This window comes from Suncus etruscus, chromosome 1 (assembly GCF_024139225.1).
Source record: "Suncus etruscus isolate mSunEtr1 chromosome 1, mSunEtr1.pri.cur, whole genome shotgun sequence".
NCBI classification, from domain to species: Eukaryota; Metazoa; Chordata; class Mammalia; order Eulipotyphla; family Soricidae; genus Suncus; species Suncus etruscus.
In genome coordinates this window covers 54,812,863-54,834,455 of record NC_064848.1, presented here as the reverse complement: position 1 = coordinate 54,834,455, position 21,593 = coordinate 54,812,863, and positions in this window count along the sequence as shown.

Genomic DNA, 21,593 nt, shown 5'->3' with positions numbered 1-21,593 from the left:
GCCCTTTGCCTCCCAAAACTGCAGAGGCCACGCTGGGCTCAGACCACTCCACATGCCAGGATTTCTGGGTGTTTGACTGGTATGTGGGGGGCTCTGGGCAGGACAGCTAGCCACAGGTCCCCTGGGCTGAACTCCTAGTCCAGGGGGCCCAAGAACCCCCCAAACCTGGTGGGTCTTCAGGGCCACGCCTGGTTAATCGGGCCCTGGGGGGAGGCGGGGAGAAATCCCGCCTTTGCATCCCAAAACTGCAGAAATCCCGCGCGCGGGGCTAGCACCCCCCGCGCGTACTTCATATATTAAGTGTATTCCTACTGTTATGTACTCTTTTACGTATCCAGCAATCTTTATTATGTATCGGGGTGCCCTTTGCCTTTCCAATCCCTACAAAGCTCTTTTTTTATTCCTTACTCTCTATCCCCCCCAAACATCTCTATCTACATTACTCTTTTTTATCAGTAGTGTACAAGCGTTATCACAGACCAAAGCCGTGCATTGTGTGTAACAACCCCAAACTGTTTCAAGATAACATAAAATGGACACGTATTTCTTTAGAATATTTTGGTTTTTTTTTTCTCTGACAGCTATAATTCTTACTAAATGTTGTTCTTATATAGTGACGATTCTAACCGCTTTTCTTCTTCTCTTTTTGAGCTGTTTAACAAGGAATCTTAGAGAAGAGTCCCCCAGATTAATGCTTATGATTGAACCATAATTGTTCTTATCACCCCTTAGGGCCCAAGAACACCACGTGGCATTGCTCCTTTTTTGCATAGGCACATTAAAATGGGAAAATACTATACATATAAATAAGATCCTATCTAATAGAGATTGGTACAGACTAATCTTTATAGTGCAAAGGGACCTTACACCCTGAACATTGACATAACGACCTTGGCACAGACCTCAGAAGAAAGGGACATTCCCTTGAAACCAGGGAAGCCATCCACAAAACATCCAGGCTGGTCTATAGCATCACCTGGAAGCAATCCTCTACCAAGGAAGACTCTACACTGCTCAGACATTGTCCTGCTCAAAAGAGACTTCCATTAACACTGTAGGACGACTTAACAACAACAACGATTTGCTTACAGGACAGGGCTCCCCTGCATTGCCCTTTGATTGTAAGGGTGAAACAGAGACGCTCCACATCCTGACTTCAATGTTGGGATATACAGATTCCAGGATCTTAAATACAGAAGCTTGATACAACAACAGAGACTGTGTGAAAAATATAAGTGTGTTGGCACTACAGACCATGTCTTGGATTGGACGATCTAGCTTGCCTGGAGCCTTAGAGTTGGTCTTGTGCCAGGAACCTTCAGGGGTCGGGGTCTTTTTGTATTTAGGCCAAGGTTATTTCTTTCCATGTCCCTCATATTTTGGGTGGGGCCTATGCAAACACAATTGCCACTCTACCACCATTTCTTGCTGTGCTCCTTTGACTCTAATCCTTAAAAAGAGGTCAACTTAAGCTAATATGCATGAATAGGAAATGTAAAAAAAATGCTATGCCTGTAATGTTTAAGGAGTTATGTAGTTTTATGGCTTTAGATTGCCTTGTGTGCTGTTAAGAAATATTATAGTGTGTTACAATCTTAATGTTCTTTGATGAAATTTCAAAGTTGGGATATCAGCCAAGGGGAACTTCTGAGAATTATGTTATGTATTGTCCTTCCACTGTAACTTTACCTTGTCCTCTTTCTTTGCATCCTTGTTCTCATAATTACAAATAAAAAATTAAAAAAAAAAAAAAGGCATAGCATAGAAAAAAGAACAATCACTGGGAGCTACGTCAGTACTATTCAAGTATCCGAAGGCCAGATTGCATAGGAACACAAAAAAGGTGTGTTGTTGCTTTTTATGGTTGTATGGATTGCTATTGGTCTCCTCCAGTGGAGTCCTAGCCATCTGGATTTTTAAAGCTGTTTTCCTCATTGGTGTCTCCTGCTGGTATGAAGACAAATAAATTGAAGACAAATAAACAACATTCCTTCAGTGTCCATTTAGTGTGTTAGATGAATCCATGTCAGAGCTGAGTCTCTGCCAGATATGGGTGTTCTTCTCTTCAAGTTAGAGAACTTACATACAAAACAGTCCTCTCTGTCCACATTAGATTTAAGTTCAAGGAAAGAGGAATGATCATATCTAACACAGAGAGTAAGAGAATCAGCTCTCCTGTTTTTTAAAAAAAATTGTATTTAAAGAATGGTATTTTATAAAGTTATTGATAGTTTAATTTTAGGCATAAATAATACCCATCTCTCCACTGGTGTCAACTTTAATCGCCAGTGTTCCCATACTCCAGCCCACATTACCCCTACCCCTTCCTGCTACTATCATATCGAACCTCCCTTTGCTACTCTTACTGTACCTCCATAGGAAGTTGGCCCTTATGGTTTTCCAATCTTCATAGATAAGTTACACCACCAGAGCTTATGGCATTTGTACCAGTGAAATTCTCTTTCCTCACATTTAACCATGTCTCCCTAATCCATAAACATCTGCTAAGTACTGAAGTTTGCAAATTTATTTTTAGTTGCTTAGGGTTTGAGATCACAGAGGACAGTGATGAAGAGTTATTCCTGACTCTAGGTGAAGGGTGACCTCTGCAGTGCTCAGGATATATATAGTGTTTATTTCTGGGATTCAAACCAGAGTCTGCAACATGCAAGCAAGCACCACAAACTATGTACTGTCTCTCAGACTCCCTAAATACTCAATAAAAGAACTGACACTAGAATTTTCTGAAATTGGAGGCAGTTAATGACCATATCGGAAAACATGATGATATGTTATGAATTCTTCCAATCACAAGAATTTTATTGCCTCTGATTTGGAGCAAGACGTAAGAGACAGAGAAACAATTAATGCCCTCTGGCCACTTCTTTCTAGTATATTATTCAGTATACCTATATTCTAACGTCATTATATGTTCTTCCTAAGAGGAACCTGCTAGTCTTTATGCTTTTTCTTTGTTTCTTCTCTCAAAAATGCATACATTTAGGGTTGTGGCTGTCAATTTGGTGCCTAGCTAGGCAGGCAAGTATATTTTGGAAAGCAGTTTCCATTATTACATGTCATCATGTTTTTACTTTCCTTTTTGTTTTCCCTCCTCAGCTTTATTAGATCTTAGCTGTTACTCAGTCCTTACTGATCCCTACTTTGTGGAGTAAATGGGTATTTGTGCCTATTAGGCAGAAGAAAGGGAGTCCTCTAAAATCCAGAAGGCTTTTACAACTAGACTTGGATTTAGAAATGATAATCATTTCCTTTTTCCTGTTTGCTTCTGTATTTCATCCTCTTCTGTTATTTAATTTGTCTTGTACTGAGAGGAAAAGAGATAATACTTATTCATGCAAAAATTTTTGATCTCATGAAGACGTTATGTTGAAAGAAATGTTTTTATGACAGGAAATAACCTTCAAGGTCTCCCCTTGCTCACCTCCCCTCTGACTTATATGCCTGCCTCTCATTCTCTCTGCAGTCTCAGGTTCAGGTCTTCCTCATGTGGCTTTCTGTAAACCTAACAGCAGTCTGTCCTAGGAATAGCAATCAACCAACCATCCCACTTGGTAGACATATGCCAGATTAAAGTGGGGCTTCCAGATAAAGTTCAAGAGCTTTCTCAAGGCACAGGATACCTTTGTGCAAAGCTGCAGTTTTGATGTCTGTTTCTAAGTTCATGCTGGTTTCTCTCTCATGCTGTCAAAATTGGCTTCCCAAAGCATACCATTCCCCGCATGCCAACAGTCACCTTGGGTCCTGTTCTAACTAAAAAAACAGCTGGGCCTGCCTTTCTTTACTGTAGACTTTCCGGGGGCTCTCCCCCAAGCCTGCAGCTCACACCTTTTGTGATGTAATACAATGAACTAAACCAGGATCTAGAAATCCAGCCACACTGGCCCATGTTTTCTGGTTCCACTTTTCCCTCAAAGGCCTACTCCTTTCCCTTGCATTTGCTTGGACTTGCCTGCCTACAGTTGATCTTGGTCCCATCTGGTGACTTTAGCATAAAAATAAAGAAATTAAAGCAAGGTTAAAAAATTGAAACAGAGAAATGTTATAAAAAAGAGTAGGGAAGAGGATGAGGAGGGAAAGAGGTCCACTACACTACATGCGACAGGTTGGATGCTTATTTCTCTTTTCAATGCTTTTACCTGCTCTAGTAGGGACCCTTCGGACTCCCCTTACACAATTACTTCACTCACCACAGTCTCAGTTCCTTTGTTACCCCCTTCTCACCAGCTCACTCAGCTGCCTCTCATAGCTCTATTATGCTTCATCAAGAGATAATACACATTCTCCATATGTCACAGACCAAAACACTGGTTGAAATGTATCCCAGAACATTAGAACTTGCCAATAATCTTTCCTCAATCATATTTTTAATCGAAAGGACAACTAGACACTCTGCTCCCAGCTGGTGGCTGTCATGCTGGCTCCAAAGCCAGTCCAGAGGCAAGCCGCCAGTGGGCTAGCAATTAGAAGACAGGCTTACTTGAAACCCAACATAGCAAGACTCCCGGACTATTTATTCTCTTCTTATCTGTGATGAAATTCTAGCTTCTTTTTAAAGTCAGGGCCTTAAAATGAGATGATATTCAATTAGAGCTTCCTCCTTTCACCCTCATGACAAGTACAATGAAACATATAATAAAAATGGAATTCTTTAAGTTAACATACATTTAAGTATGTGTAGGCAGTGTTGAACAGCCTGTAGCACAGAGGACCCTGGAGAAGCAGCTTGCAGGGAGCCTCAGAGTAGGATCTGGGAACATATTTTGTGTCCCCAGAGAACAGTGTAATTGCAACATCCCACACCACTATTTTCCCCTTCACCTCCGATGAGAAACCTGAGTTATTTTGTTTTTATTTTTTGAGGAAGTGGGGTGTTTTTGGAGGGTCAATATTTCTTTCTATTGAGCAACATAGAGAGAACACATTGATTGGAGTATTTTGCAAAACAATTAAACATTTCAAATGTGCTGGAGCCATTTAGAAGTTCAAAAGTTGCTCAGAGGTCTTTCTCTTTATCTCTGGAGCCAGTTCCTGATGAATTGCCACCCAAGCAAGGTTTAAAAGCTCCATTGTGGGAGGTATTGTGAATGAGAGGGTAATTCTCCATTGTGGACTTCACCAGGGCAATTGAGTTCAGTCAAGGCATAGTGTATAACTGGAAAGAACGTGTGTTTTCCTTCCTCAAGTCTAATGCTCAAGGACGTGACAGCTGAACAAGTTGGCATAGCATTGGTGCATATGATCAAACCATCTCCACAGCCAAGTAGTTGAGCCAGACATGATTTGCCTGTGGGCATATACCAGCTGCATCCACAAGGCATCCTGGCTTATCTTGTACTCTTGAGGGGTGAAGGAGAACATTCACAGCCCACGTCAACAAAGTTGTCGGAATCCCAACAAGCTCTCCATCAGGTGATGTTACTCTCTGGTCGCTCATGCTGGTTGCAGAGTTCTTATGGTCAGGGCCAGGACTGCTGGAAAAGTCACTAGAGCTGGATTGCAGGTCGGGAGGAGATGCATCCATGATACACCTCTGTTAGGTAGTAGGTCAGATTCTATATTCATACCTAATCATTCAGATTAGGCTTTACTTAAACAACTAAATAAGGGGTGAACTGATGTTGACACACCCAAGGAAACTTTTCCCACCTACTCTTTCTTTCATTCTTTTCCTAATAATAAATCACTTCTTGTTGGCTTGGGATCAGCCTTTTTTCTTCTTCCATTTTTTTTTCGATTGTTGGGATTTTTGGTTATTGTTTTCTTTGGGGTGGGTTTTTCTTTTCTGTTTGTTTATTTATTTGTTTTAGGCCACACCCAGATATGCTCAGGGCTTACTCCTGGCTCTGCATTCAGTGATCACTCCTGTTAGTGCTCAGGGGACCATATATGTTACTCTGGATAGAACCCAGGTCACCACATGCAAGGGAGCCCCCCCTACCTGTACCTATTGTTCCAAACTCTGGGACCCACCTTTCTTAGACAGTGTCCTTTAAAAAAAATAATTTTTCCAGGGACGGTGCAATAGCCACAGCAGTAGGGTATTTGCCTTGCATGTGGCAGATCAGGAAGGACCTGGTTCGATCCCCAGCTTCTCATATGGTCCCTAAAGCTGGGAGCAATTTCTGAGCACATAGCCAGGAGTAACCCCTGAGCATCACTGTGTGTTGCCCAAAAAATAAAACAAAAGAAAATTCCCCCTAAAGTGGTATATTATTAGCTCCGCAATATATTTTAAAAATGATACTTCATCAATTGGAATAACTAGAATTTGAAAAAAATGCTGTAAGAAATTTCTTACATCAAAACATAGCAATAGCTCTTCAGTCTCTATATCATTCTCAAAGACAATCAGGGTCAAATTCCAATGTTGTGCCTTATAATTCTGTTCCCAAGATAAAGCTGATATGCCTACAGCATATGCCAGAAAAGCTATACTCTTAGGTATCTTTGTGAACATTAAGTTTTCCTGCTGAAAAAATTTCCCCTTGACCCATATGCAGTATTTTTTGCATGCAGCTTGCATTTAAAACACAAATATTTTCTTAGCTTTCCCAAGAGACTTTTTGCTTTTAACTTACTGAAATTCCCTCTATAACTGACTCCCTGTCTCTCCTACAAAAGATTAGAGCCAAGAGTTACTGAGCAGAGTAAATGAAGTCTCAATTAGATTGCCCTGATCAGGGAATAAGGTCATGGATCTTGTATTCATATATTCAATTCCCAGTTCCTCCCTTGGCATTGTCAAAACAGTTTCTATTTGCAAAGACATTATAGCAAAGAATATTAAAAGGATTAAAAATCCACCTCCACTCCTAGAATCATTTATAAAGTTTCTGTTTCATTTTTCTACTCCTTGACTGTACAAGAAAATAAATGCTACCTATTTAGATATAACTTTGATACAATATGTATATATCTTTTTTCATTTGTTTTTCACTATACTATAAAGTCTTCAATTATAACTCCTAATGGCTACAGGACAGTTCAATGGTTTGATGATTCTAACTTATTTCATGCTTTCTTAATATTAGACTTTAGGCAATTTTCAGATTTTCTTCAAAACAGATGATGCTGCTACAAATGTCATGGTGCATAAAACTTTGTCCCTTTTATTGGATTATTCCTTTAGGAGTGTTTCCCAGGAGGGAAATCCCTGTATCAAAGTACAGGGATTTATACAAATATATTTTAAATGTGCCCCCATTTCTCTTTTTAATCTAGATGACAGTCTTTTCCCTGCTCTTTGTAACATAGAGCTAAGCTGATGTCTATGTGTGAAATCTTCAAATAATCACAGATGATAAATTTTCTTCCAAAATAGTAAACTAAGATTTAAAACTCAAGCTCTATCCTACAGCAGTTTTCAATTAATTTCTTCCATTTTCTTCCTACCCCTTACCAATACCCTTCTGATATTCACAGTTTCATAGGGTCATATTCTGCCATTTTCACTACATGACCAAACATCAGGAAGGTCAGATTGCTCCTGCCACAGACTGCTTAATTCTAACTGATGCCTCAGGACAGGATTTCTGGATCTTTTTTTTTAATGAAGTTTCATGCTATCAGTGCTTACTCCCAGTCACCATGAGTAAATTCCACTCCTTTTAAGTCCAGAAAGAGCTTTTCTTTCTAATTTCCCTCACAACACCATCCCATCATTGAGTCTCTAATGACTTCAAATGGCATTCATCTGTTTTTAGTTTTTTTTTACTATTTCAAACACCAATATATCTCTCATCATAATTATTTTCTAACTTTCCACAAAAAATAAATCTCTCCAAAGGAATAGAATATTATTCAAACTCACATAAAAGCGGAAATAAGAAAGGTTTGAGAGCAATGAGATTGATGTCCTTCCAAGGCCCCAGTCAGACTAAATACATGAGGATGTCTTCCCTTAACAACATTGGTAAGTTTGAAGATTAGGTTTGTGTTCAATAAATGTCAATGCATGTAGCTAAGGCAATCATTTCTAGTACTGTTTGTCAGATGTCAGAGTGATAGAACCTGAACATCCCTAGAGAATTGGCTGAAAGTATCAAGGGCACCTGGGTTGAAAAACACCACAAATATTCTACCATCAGAGCTTAAATAATAGTCACAGTGTTAAAAGTTTGATGGTGTAGTAGGGGAAGAAGTTTATTAGCTTCAACTACAAATCAATACTTGTAGCAGTAGTGGGTGAGGCTAAAGTCATAGCATTCTAACCCATCAAACCTCTGGACTACAGTCATAGAATGATTATAATAAATAAGAAAAACAATTCTGATCTGTTTCATTTCCTTTCAACCCTTCCATGTATTATATATATATATCTATATATATAATATTATATATATATATACTATATAATATATATATCTAATATATATATATATATATGTGTGTGTGTGTGTATGTAAGTATGTATGTATGTATATATTGTCTTCCCTCAGTATTATTTGATTTCAATATGAATTAAACATACAAAAAATGCAGTCCTAAGAACTCAAGAGCACAATACAAAAAGGAAAATATAGTGTTATTAAAAAATAGTTAAATCCTCATTAGGCATTTTAAACTCAGTTCTAGTATTTTTTTAATATTTTTTGCGTCTCAAGTACTAACAATGTGTTAATGAGGTCTACCTATTCTGGGAGGCGACCCTATGTAGTATTGTCCGCTGCATCTTATATATTGAAGTTCCTTTCCAAAAGAGAAACTATCAGTGTGGGTTTTATTTGACATAGATTGAATTGATGAGGAGGAGGAAGAAGAGGAAGAAGAAGGGGAGAAGGAAAGAAGTAGGGAGAAGAGATAGAAAGGAAATGTTAATTTGACAAACATGTTTGATGAATAGTAGGTCTATAAATATAAGTCTGTGGTTACACAGTTGATTATTTCAGGGGTCTGAATGGTCATATGCCTTCAGGTCCTTAATAGAGGACATAAACCAGAGAAAAGGGGTATATTGGGGTGTTTATCAAGACATTTTTTATAATGCAAACTGGAATGTGGTATCTAGTATAACTGAGCACCAGAGGTGTCAAATTAGGGTGTCCACCCTTTGTATCCAAGAATTCCTGCGGACAGAGAAGCCTGAGAGGTTATTTTATAAGTTGTAAGTTTAAGGCACTAAACAGATTATTAGGAAATGCTGCCACTGGAGTATCTGGATTCTAATCATATTCTTCACCAGATCTGTATATGAACTCCCTAAGACATTATTTAGACCTTGGTAGTAAAAGGCTGATTACATTACCTGTTCACTAAACCATTGTTTCCATTGTTGCTTGTTTCTTTATGGTATAATGGATAGTTGAGACTTTGTGTTGTTCCTCTTCCATTTGTTTTTGAACACTTCTACCCAGGAAAACACTGACAACTACAGTGCTTGGAGTTTCTACCCTATTAGACCATTGTATTTGTTCTTGAGTGTTATATGCATGTATGGTGTATATTCTAAGTACCTCAGAAATGTGCTATTATTCTGTGTATATCCTTCATGTTCTGGCTTACTTCATTTAACATCATATATTGTAGATCCATCCATGTTGCTGCAAAATCCATGATTATATCATTTCTAACTGCTATGTAGTATTCCATTGTGTATAAATACTACAACTTCATGATCCACTCATCTGTTGTTGGGCATTGAGGTTGGCTCCAAATCTTGGTTATTGTACTGAGTACTGCAATAAATAATGGAGTACACACATACTTTGGGATGAATGTCCTTCTGACTTGGGGATAGACACCCAGGAGATCAATTGTTGTTTCATATGGCAGCTCAATTCTGAGTTTACTGAGCACTCTCCACACTGTTTTCCATAGGGGTTGGACCAGGCAGCATTCCCACCAGCAGTGGATGAGAGTTCCATTCTTACCATATCCCTGCCAAAAGAGATTGGTCCTGTTATTTTTGATGTGAGCCATTCTCACTGGTGTGGATTTGGATTTGGATTTCTCTAATGGTAAGTGAAGGTGAGCATGATTTTATGTGTCTGTTGACCATCTTTTGGTCTTCCACAAAGAAATGTCTATTCATTTCTTCTCCCCATTTTTCTATAGCTTTATTAGATGTTTTGGAGCTCAGCTTTCTGAGTGTTTTCTATATCCTAGATATCAGCCTTTTATCTGACATGTTGAGTGCAAAAAAAATTTTCCAGTTCAGTTAACTGTCTTCTAGTATTAATGAGGGTTTCTTTTGCCATGCAGGAACTTTTTAGTTTGATGTAATCCCCTTTATTTAGGTTTTATGCTAATGTTCTTGCCATTGGCATTTTATTCTCAAAGACATAGGTCTTGGAGTGTCCTGCCTATTTTTTTCCTCAATAAATTTATAGATTCGAGTCTGATTTCAAGGTCTTTAATCCATTTTGAGTTGACTTTTGTGTAAGGTGTGAGGTATGGATCAATCTTTAATTTTTTAGAGGTGGTTATTCAGTTGTTCCAACACCATTTGTTGAAGAAACTGTCTTTGTTTTATTTCAAGTTCTTGGCTCTTTTGTCAAATATTAGTTGACTTTATTGGGGGTTATCTTTACTGGTCTGAGAGAGTCTGTATTTGTTCCAGTACCATGCTGTTTTGATCACTATAGCTTTATGGTAAAGCTTCAGGTTAGGTAAAGAGATGCCACCAAGCTTCTCATTTTTCAGTATATATTTGGCTAACCTGGGTTTTTTGTGGTTCCAGATAAATGTTATAATTGATTGTTCTAAGTCCTTAAAAAATGATGTCTGAATTTGGATAGGGATTGCATTGAACCTATATAGTTTAGGTAAGATCGTCATTTTTGACAATGTTGATTCTACCTCCCACAAGCATGGGATATTCTTCCATTTTCTTAGTTCCTCTTCAATTTCTTTCTGAAGTGTTTTAAAGTTTTCATGGTATAGGTTCTTCACTTCTCTTGTAAGGTTGAATTTTTGGTACTTGATATTTTTGGAAGCTATTTTAAATGGGATTGTCTCCTTAATCTCTTTCTTCTCTACTTTGTTATTTGTATAGAGGAATGCTATTGTCTTTTGTGTGTTGACTTTGTAGCAGGCCACTTTGCTGTATTGGTTAATTGTTTCTAGGAGTTTTACTGTGGACTTAAGAATTTTTGATGTATATCATCATATCATCTGCAAAAAGAGATCATTTGAGTTCCTCTTTCCCTATTTGCATTTTTTTGATTACCTTCTCTAGTCTGGTTGCTATTGCTAGGACTTCTAAAACTATATTGAATAAGACTGGAGAGAGTGGACAGCCTTGCCTATTTCCTGCTCTTGGGGGAAATTCTTTCAGTCATTTGCCATTAAGGATCATGTTGGCTTGGGCTTTTCATTGCTAGCTGTAACTTTCTTAAAGAAGGTTCCTTCCAGTCATGTATTGCTGTGTTTTCATCATGAAAGGGTATTGGATTTTGTCAAATGCCTTCTCTGCATTGATTTATATAATTATGTGATTTTTGTCTTTCTTGTTGTTTATGTGGTGCATGATGTTGATTGATATGCATATGTTGAACCATCATTGCATCCCTGGGATGAAACCCACTTGGTCATGGTGTATAATCTTTTTGATGTAGTGCTGGATTCGGTTTGCTAAGATTTTGTTTAGAATTTTTGCATCTATACTCATTAGTGCGATTGATCTATAGTTTTTTTTCTTGGCCATCTTTGAGAATAAATGTGATATTAGCCTCATAAAAGGAATTAGGAAGGATTTCTGTCTTTTCAATATATTGGAAGAGCCTGTGGATCAGTGGTAGTATTTCTTCTCGAAATGTTTGCTAGAATTCACCTTTAAAGCCATCTGGACCTGGACTTTTGTTCTTGGGAGTTTCTTAATTACTGATTCAATCTCCTCAGATGTAATTGGCCTGATTAGGCTTTCTACATCCTCCTTAACCAGTTTTGGAAGATGATATTTTTCCAGAAATCTGTCAGTTTCTTCTGGGTTCTCTAACCTGACTGAGTATAGTTGTTCATAATAAGTCCTCATAATGTGTTGGATATCTTGGGGTTATGTTGTAATCTCTCCCCTTTCATTTGTGATCCTATTTGGGTGTTTTCCCTCTTTTTGTGGTGAGTCTTACCAGTGGTTTGTCTATCTTGTTTATTCGTTTGAAAAACCAACTCCTAGTCTCATTGATTTTTTTGTATTGTTTTCTTAGTTTCTATGCTGTTTATTTCTGCTCTGGTTCTTATTATTTCTTGTCTTCTGGTTGTGTTTGGGTTTCTTTGCTGCTGTTGTTCCAGATCCTTAAGGTGTCCCTTTAAACTGCTGATTTTGTCATTTTTCTCTTTCCTGACATAAGCCTGTATTGCCATGAGTTTCCCCTAATTACTATTTTTGCTGTTTCCCACAGATTTTGACAATTTGTCTCTTTATTATCATTTGTCTCGAGGAACCTTTTTATTTCTTCCATGAGTTCCTCTTTGATCCAGCTGTTGTTAAGCAGTATGTTGCTTAATCTCCAGGTATTGGATTTTCTCCATAGTTTCTTTTTACAGTCAATCATGATCTCTGTTACATAGGGTGCTTCTAATAATCCTTATATTTTTGACTTTATGTAGTTAGATTTATATCCTAAGGCCTGGTCTATTCTGAAGAAGGTTTCATGTGCACTTGAGAAGAATGTGTGTTCTGCTTTCTGAGGGTGGAGGGCCCTATACAAGTCCATTATTCTTAGTTCTTCTAATTTCTCATTTAGGGCTCTTATTTCTTTATTAGTTTTCTGTCTGGTGGATCTGTCCAGTGGTGACCGTGGAGTATTGAGATCTCCTACTACTATCATATTTCCTTCCATATGTTTCTCAGGTTTGCGAGCAAATGCCTTACATATTTTGCTGACTCTGCATTTGGTACATAAATATTGACCAGAGTTATAACTTCTTGGTTTAGCATTCCCCTGATCAGTAAGTAGTGACCCTCTTTGTCTCTGATCACTTTCTTGAGGTTGAATGCAATTTAGTTTGATATAAGAATGACTGTCCCTGCTTTTTTTTGTTTTCCATTGGCTTGAATAATTGATTTCCATTCTTTTATTCTAAGCCTGTGTGTGTCCTGTACTTGTAGTTGTGTTTCTTGCAGGCAGCAGAAATTCAGTTTTTGTTTTCTGATCCAAATCTCTACTGTGTGTCTTTTAATGGGAAAGTTAGTCCGTTGACATTTAGGGAGATTATTGACAGAGAGGGCTGTTGTCCAGTTGTATTGTGTAGGTTGGTTGTTGTTACAATACGGGGGGTTGGATTGTGTAATTCATCTCTGAGTAGATCACTTAGAATTGTTGTGGGTTTTTTTTTTTTTTTTTGCAAATAATGAGAGTTCTTTTCTGCCTGAGAATGTTTTTCATCCTCCCTCCCACATGAATGAGATTTTTGCTGAGTCATGGACTCTAGGTTGGAAGTTTCTTTCATTCAGTTGTTTAATTATGTCATTCCACTGTCTTCTTGCTTGAATTGTTTCAAATGGGAGATCTGGTTTGATTCTTACGTTCTTTTCTCTGTACTTCAGGGTTTTTTTTCTTCTATATTTCTTTAAGGAGTTAATTTTTCTCTTTGTTTTTTTTTGTTTTTTTTTTTTTTTTTGCCATTTGGATTACTCTATGCCTTGGTGTTGGTTTATTAGGGTCTGTTTTATTAGAGACTCTTTTCACCTCCTGGATTTGTACTGTAACCTCTTTCCAAGGGTGGAAAAGTTTTCTGCTATTATGTCCCTTGCCACTTGTTCTTCCCCTTTCCCTATTTCCTCCCCTTCTTGTATTCCTACAATCTGTAGATTATTTCTTTTGTCTTTGTTCAATAAATACCTAAATTTTTCTTCCAATGCTTTACCTTTTATTTCCTTATTGACATCTTTGGCATTTTTGTTTTATAGTTTTTCTTCAAGTTCTTCTTTGTGATTCTCCAAATGTGTAATTCTGCTACTCTGGCTCGCTAAGAAGTTTTTTATTTCCTTTAATTCCATTAGTATAGATTCTCTCATCTTCTGTAGATGTTCTTTGAGTTGGTTGATTTGTTCATCTATGGACTCTTGAACTTGCTGACTAGTGGTTCCTATATTTCTTTTGCCATGGCTTTCATTGCCTCTTTTAGGTCCTCATCTATTGGGCCCATGCATTTTGGTGGACTTGGAAACTTGCTAGGATTTCTCTCCATATCCCAGGTTGTTAGTGTCTTCCTTAGTTTACCCATATTTCTTTGCATTTGGTGGTTTGGTTTGGAGTGTACTGCCTTGAGATTTCAGCCCTCCTTTGCCACCTGTGGCATGGGGTTGGGTCCCTTCTCCACCGTGTGACTCTAGGTTGGTATGATGGCTGTGGTTGCTGAGGTTTGGCGCCACCCTCAAGACTCCTCCTTCACTTTACCTGCCTGAAGGCATAGGTTGCCTCTGCATTGCCCAATCGCAGCAAGATTTCCCCTCTATCTTCACTTGTCAGAAGGTGTGGCAGAGGTCTGACCTATGCCAATTTTCCCCTCCCCCTCTACCTATCATACAGCAGTTCCCCACCTATATCGCCTGTCCCTGTCCCAGTAATGACAGAGCAGCTGCCCTAGCTCTGCCTGTTGGGCCTGGTCAATTTCATTCTCCCTGGTCATTTTCAGCCTCCCACTCTACCTGTCAAACAGTGTGGTTCCCCACTGATAACTCCTGTCCCAGCCCAGTAATTCAGTCTAGTATTTAACTTACAAACACTTCTAACTGGACAAGTGGACAAGTCAAGGTAAAATCTCTGCTCCCTCTTAGCCCAGCATTTATTTTCCCTACTATTGCATACTTTTCTCTTTAACTGAAAGACTGAAATTTTACTTAAAGTCTAGAAACTTACAGCTGCAATATTTGAGGAATTTCAGAAATTTGAAGTCAGTACTTGCAGGCAAAATAAAGTAGTAGAGTGAAGAGGAAGGTAAATTAAAGCTTTGCTATTCTTTATTTTATAAATCAAGCAGTTCATCTTTATTGTCCCACAAATGGAAGGCATTTGTCACCATAAGAAAATAAGGAAACCAAAACATAGAAAAGATGAGTGGGTTGATAAAACTATGCAAGAAGACACCCCAAGTCCTTCCGGTGGCAACTCTGGACTCCTAGAAATGCTAGTTGTGCATCTTATGCCATTCAAGCTCTTCTGAAAAAAGAACCCAAGAGTGAGAACTATTTCATTCTGGAAGAATAGAGGAGGGTAAGACAGAGACAGAGGTACTCTACATCTTTATGAAACAGGAACTATCTCTACATGTCTCTCTTTAAGCAGAAGTTAAAACAAATTCCTGCCTCTTACAACCAAAGTCTGAGTCCACTAAAGGAAAATAAATAGAAGAGGATGCAGATTTCATATGTAGGACTTAAAAACACCACAATGCTTCTGTTGGAATCATTGCAAGAGCAGTGCAGAGTTAGTGCAACCATGACAGGAAAACTGGGCTAAGTAAGAGAGAGCTATAACCATAGCATCACTATCATCTGGCATGAAATAGGAACTGGAGTAGCAGTATTAGAGTAAGGACAGAGAGCAATATCATAGAAATATTTCTGGCAGGTGGTGTCCTTAGGGATAAGAGACAGGCTAAATCACAAAGGAGAAAATGTTCTGACTTAATGCCACTTGCCCTTCAGCCAATAGTCAGACAAGCACACCAACGAAGTACATCCATGCATGAGGTTTAGTGTAGTTGTCCCTTTACTTGTAAAGTTTAATATTTAACTAAAATATATAGATATATATGCTAAAAGTGTATTATGCCATGACATTTAAATTTATTAACTGACAAACATTGTGCTGTAACATCTGCTGCTCTGTACCAAACTTCCTGTAACTAAAGATGCACAAACCCTAGAGAATAGGCATTAGGTAAAATAGATTCATTTTATATAATTGAACATAATTGTGCATGTAATGTTTTAACGTAATATTACTCAACAGCTGTGCAAATAATGGAAGGGTTATTCACCGTAGACCATATGCTGGCAATGAGATATGAAGGCAGCACTCTAACCAACCAGTGAACTCACAATCTCACTGGTGACACGATGGCTTGCTTTAGAAATCAAGTTCAGTTTGAAAGCAAAAATAGAAACAGAGTGCCACTGTAATACTATGGAGCACTATGATCTCCTGCTGCGGAGAGTAGGCAGTACTAATGCATTTTATCCATCTCTGTTCTTCCCAATGTGAGCTTTTCCTGCATTGCCTTTCTTTAATTTCATAACTTGTGTGATGCTTTCAACATACTTCTTTTTACATAGCAACTCACAATCACATCATGGACAATTCACATAGCAACCAAATATTAGTAGACATACTTTATTTTGCTTCACATTCTGTCTTAAAATAATAAGCTAAATAAGATTTAGAGCCAGAATTCTAAATACCCACATGGTTTTTATTTGACTTCTCATTAAGTTGATTCAAGCATCTTCATTAATGCATGAAATTTCCACATGTATGGGCAGCATACATCGTTATATTTTTAAAATGAGAAAATTGAGAGTGTTTCAATCAACACGTGTTTGCTGAATACCTAGTAAAGTTCATGCACAACATTAAACTTAATATAAAAGATATGTAATGTCATGCTTTCTTTTACATTCTTTCTTTCTTTTTCTGTTTCCTTTTCCTTTTTCTTTCTTTTCTTTCATTCTCTTTCTTATTTCTTTCTTTCCTTCCTTCTTTCTTTCTCTTTCTTTCTTTCTTTCTTTCTTTCTTATTCTTCTTTCTTTTTCATTTTGGGGGCACACTCAGCAGCACTCAAGCATTACTTCTGGTTCTGCACTCAGAAATTATTCCAAGCAGGCTTGGGGAACCATATGGGATGCTGGGAATGGAACCTAAGTTGGTTGCAAGCAAGGCAAGTGCTCTACCTGCTGTACTATTGCTCCAGCCCTGGTATGCTTCCTTTTTAAATTAAGTGTTTTAATGTATCATGTTATAAATGTACAATAGATACATGCATCTATACATGCCCATTTGAGTACATATGAAAATTTTTAGTATATGACTAAAATTAATTTTTTTGGTTTTTTGGGTCACACTCAGTGATGCTCAGCGGTTACTCATGGCTATGTGCTCAGAAATCACTTCTGGCTTTGGTGGACCATATAAGACACCAGAGAATCGAACCCAGATCCATCATAGGCTAGTGTGGGCAAAGCAGAAGCTTTACCCCTTGTGCCACTGCTCTGGCCCCAACTAAAATTAATTCATAAACATCAAGTCAACGTTTTTCATTTCAACCCTTGATTCTATTAGTCCTATTCCACTGTTCCACTTTTGTCTTTAAATTTTTGGCACAGTGGTTCTTTTTTTTTATAACCTTTTTTTTTAAATATCCTTGACTACAGTGGCTATTTCAAGTCTATTGGAAAAGATTAGCTATATTTCTTTCCTATGTATTGTACTAAGAAGTGTCTTACCTGCAGGCTAACTATTGTAAATTGCCTCAACATACACTGTATTGTTATACATTTCACATTGTTCTCCCTATAATGTTAGGCTTGGTCTCTTGGAAACTATGATAAGATAATTAGCTATACATAAATATTAATAAGTACAATAAAATAAGAACAGCATAAAAGTATTTTAGTACCAAAATTCAAATGTGTTCGATCCTAATGAATCAATCTTTTATGGCTTTTCTTTTTGTAAATAAATTTAAACTTCTATAATATGATAAAATTATAAAAATAACATATTTATTAAAGTATACTAAGGAGGAAAGTTGGTTAAGAAGGTGAAGATGACATGAAATTATATTATAGACTTAAAACAAGTATGAAGTACAATTGCTCAAATATCATTCACTACCACAATTTAAAGTGGTACTTATTTTTTGTTTACTAACACTCAGATAAATATAATAATCTGAAACTATTTTAATGTTAAGAGAAGGTTAGGAGAAAGAATGACTGAAGCCAATATATATCAAACTTAGAACTAACATTTGGTTTCAAATCCCCAGTGTGTGCAAGCACAGGTGGTAAGTACAATCACCGTATGTTCAAACTCGAGACATCTGCAGAATCAGAACCAGGATATTGTCAACTTAAATGCATGCTCTTTTCTTGGTAGGGAAAGTAGTTATTTTAATATATGGTGAGAACAATTTATCTTTAAACCACTTAAAAAACTGGCAATTAACCCAATGTCAAGTGGATTTCTAATCTTCTCTTCTAAATCTATTACAAAGGTATCCAAGTCATTTGAATTAGATTAAATTTAAAAATATAGTTAAATCTAAACATTTTTGTGGGTTTTTTTTTTTAGGGTCTCATGGATGCAAGCTAAGTGCTCTACTTCTGGCCTTCAACTCTGGCCCAGTTTAATTACATGTAAAAGATAAATTTTATAATCTCTTTATCTTTGATATTCTGCTTTATTTCTTTTCATGAATTGAGGAAGTGGGAGTCTAATAATATTGTTGCAGTAGTTCTATAATTATCTAAAACTACAAAGGCTCAGAGATAAGATAACCAATAAAGTCAGTTTTCACTTAAAAACAGATGTATTGTTTGAAAGCAAAATCTCAGTTATCTTACCTGTTTCAAAAAAACTACTAGGAAGCAACTTTCAGAAATACTTTGTTAAATTAATTTTCAGAAATATCCATTATCTGGCCACTTCTACCATTACTACACAGACCCAAACTACAGAAAAAATTCCATGCAAATCTATCATTAACTATTATTTCTGTTTCTACTACAATTTTCTGAAATGTATTCATGTACTGCTCCAGAACAGTCCTATTGTAAATGATTTTGGAGATGGTTACCCATACAGAGTCCTTTTTGACTTCTATGTGTCCCTAATCATAGTTTATTAAAGACTTGGTCCATTTTTTATCAAAGACAACTCATAATTCTGTGTTGCTCATTTGATATAGATATATATGCTAACTATAAGGGTATTCATCATTCACCATAGAAACAAAATAGAAAAAATGAAAACTGACAAATTGAAGATGTTCAGAGAAAAACATAAACTCATTGCTGACAGAAATGAAAAGGGTGAGAGATAGGAAGAGAGAGACAGGGAGACAAAGTAAGAGAAGGAGAGAGTAGTATCTTGATTCCTGATAACTTGCCAACTTCTTATTATAGGCACCATTGGGGTTTAAATTTCCATAGAACACCTCTATATCCTTCTAACCAACTTCCTTCACTTTCCAGTTATGACTTCAAGAGACGTTAGAAATGTAGAGGTAATAGCATTCCTTATATTTTACCAGTTATTATAATTGATAAAATTTTAATAACATCTTTATTTCCCATCAATTTTTGTCATTTTGCTTCCCTAAGAGAATACAAGTGGATGCAACAAGGATGTACAATTAGATCTTCTGTTTCCTAAACTTTCTAGCTGTGCAATCTTAGGAAATTCAATTCCTAAGCTTCAATTTTGTCATCTTTAGGTAAAGTAAAGAATTCTTCCTTATAGGTATAACTTTAGAAAACTGAAAAAGTTATGTAAATTGCTTGGTTTATAAATTTTGATTTGTACTTATTATCATCATTACTATTATTATTATCCAATAAATTATAAATCTACCATGAGTTACAAATTAAAATTATTAATAAATTTTAATTGTTGGTATTTTGAATATTGTTTTTATAATAATTCAGTTAGCTATATGTTACAACAGATAATGCAACATCTAAACTGAGTTTTTCTTTTTTAAAACATGGGTTTTTATATCACTTGAAAAGTTCACATTTTGAGAACTCAATATTCTAACAATAATTATGCTGTGACTCCCACCTTGTGGAAATATTTTAGATTTTATTATATTTTTGTCTTACTTTATTTTGTTTATTCTACCTTTAATTTTCACTTATCAGGATAGCACTGTGGCATTTGAAGCAAAGGAAGCCACAGGAATGATTAAAAATAAAAACAGCTAAGAAGAGAGATGCTAGCAGAGTCTAAAGGGTTCAGCCAAGGGGCAATGTTCAGACCAGAAAATGTGTCCGTGGGTGGTCAAAACTTCCTCCGAGTGCTAGAAAAATAGACCTGTGATAACACACAGGACATCTGAGGGAATCAACATTACCCTGTGTCACTCCCACAACTTTTAGGCTATTGTTTAGTCCTTTTTTGAAGAAAGTATAACTCTGCTTGTAAGTCTACAGAGGATGTCCTCTGTTTTTTAGCTCATGAATTTCACTTTTCTAACCTGACAAAAGGTTCTGTGTTGGATGACACATGGATGCAGGATGATTACACAGGAACCATCAGAGAGACAAGACTGTCGGCTCTTATTAGATTTGATGGCTAGGCAAGACATATGCTGCTGATCTATAAAAGCTATAAGGACAAAAAAGCTTTAAATTGTGTTAAGGTGACTCAAGGCAGAATGCAAGCACAAGATGTCTCATAAATGAAATTTTGCCAACAATCCTTCTAATGTTCCCTCTAGGGTAAGCAGGGCAGATGCCCATATCATAGAGACGCACCACATTTTCTGTAAAAACTAACCTGTAAACAAGATCCCATATGAAGAGCAGGATCAAGAACCCAGGGTGGGGAAGGTGATCAAAGTGTGAAGCCTGCAATTATTCCTTTGAGAAAAGAGGAGCCAAGAAAGCATATGGCAATCAACCCACTGAGATAATATTTAGAGAAGGAAAACATGAAGATTCCATAAAAATTGAAAGAAAAAAATCAGAGAATTATCTCATTTAATAAACATTTTGGGTGTCCTGATATGAGTGGAGTACTGAATTCAGTCCTGGGTGATAAACACGATTAAAATGCCCTCATCTATGGCTCAGATCTGAAAAATCAGTCTTTCTCAAAAAATAATTTGCTTGATCTGTTCTCACAAAAAAATAATGAATTAAAAGTTGAGATTCTAGATTGGTGTGCCTTGCAATATCAAAGAGCCAATTCATATTGAATATAGAAACTAAAATATTTTATAAACATGCCATTTCTTTCATAAAAACTTAGTTTATTTTCATCATTATTCAAATAAGTGTGTATTATAAATCTACTGTGTTACAAATTAAATATTTATTTATGAAAAGTTTTGACTCATAAGTTCTTCTGGAGAACCTAATTAAAAACAGAATTGAGGTACTTGGCTTTTTGAGGTATGTAAGCCTGAGGTAGTTATATTTTAGCAAGTGGTGATATAATATTCCATTGTACCATCTTTTTTACACTTAAGAAATGTTACTTACTCGATCTCAGTAGTCTTGTATTCTTGAGGATCTGAAATATTAATAATTTCTAATATTAGAAAATCTAATACTAGATTTTCTAGTTAAAAGCATTTCCCAGTATCTATCTCTGAAATTTGCATCTGCTAGTGGCTTTGATGATGGAGCTTTCTCTGTCTCAACACTGTTGTTTCCATGAGCAGTCCCGTTCTATGCATGTTCTCCTTAACTTACCTGTAAGGAGATATGAATTAGAATTGAACTATGTGATTTGAAATAGCTAAGACTAGAATCATTTTATAATATTCTCATTAAACACATTGGCATCATAAACACCCATCAAATGAAAATAGCAATAGAAACTGTAAGACACTAAAGCATTTCTCCACAATCTTTAACAAAAATACATAACTACACTCCTACCTCTTTAGTGCACACTTGA